The 593-nt window shown below is 33.7% G+C and overlaps 1 protein-coding gene across 3 annotated transcripts in view; it reads right to left on the bottom strand.

Annotated features, from left to right (window-relative positions):
• The window catches only part of LOC102675052 (Down syndrome cell adhesion molecule-like protein Dscam2), a 70837-nt gene extending 70652 nt beyond the window's left edge, over positions 1-185 (bottom strand). For 2 of the 3 annotated variants that reach the window (XM_031511980.1, XM_031511978.1), the window contains exon 1: positions 1-134. The gene's annotated coding sequence lies outside the window, so the exon portion shown is untranslated. The other variant, XM_031511979.1, reaches the window with a different exon arrangement.
• Between the last annotated feature and the right edge of the window lie 408 nt (positions 186-593).

Raw genomic sequence — 593 nt, 5'->3', positions numbered from 1 at the left:
TAAATGCGCATCGAAACCGTGGCCGCCTGCCGATGTCACCGCCGCGGCTGCACCTGCGAATAAAACGAAACGTTCAACGATGGAAAATTCGCATAAATCTGCCGGCTGATTGCGGAAAAACGGCGCCGAATCGCATTCACCAGCCCGACACGCGACAGTTTAATTGCCACGTAAATCCCGTTCCTCCTCGATTTTTGCATATTTCCCTCATGGTTCCGGCCTGTGCTAATAAAAAGCTTGGAGCTCATTCGTTTACTGGGTTTTCCATCTTTACAGGGTTATATTTTACTGAAATTTATAATAAATGATTTTTGATGCTCGTTCTTAAAAAGTTTATTGATTAGGGGTGATTATTATATGATATTTGTCGATTTTTGTGACTATTTTATGATGATTTTACATCGTTATTGTAATGTTGAAAATATTAAATATAATATTATATTTGACTTTTTTCTTAAATAGTAAATATCATGGTAAATGATCACTGGTAAGTTTTTAAGTTTACTCTTACTATTTTTTTTTTTTAAGTTTACTATTTACTGATTTAGTAAATATTGTTTTAAATCTGTTATGTTCTTTAATAGAAAAATTAA

The sequence above is a fragment of the Apis dorsata genome, unplaced genomic scaffold (genome assembly GCF_000469605.1).
Source record: "Apis dorsata unplaced genomic scaffold, Apis dorsata 1.3 scaffold_376, whole genome shotgun sequence".
NCBI classification, from domain to species: domain Eukaryota; kingdom Metazoa; phylum Arthropoda; class Insecta; order Hymenoptera; family Apidae; genus Apis; species Apis dorsata.
Note: the sequence above shows the minus strand (reverse complement) of the source record. Positions and strands in the feature narration are given on the sequence as shown.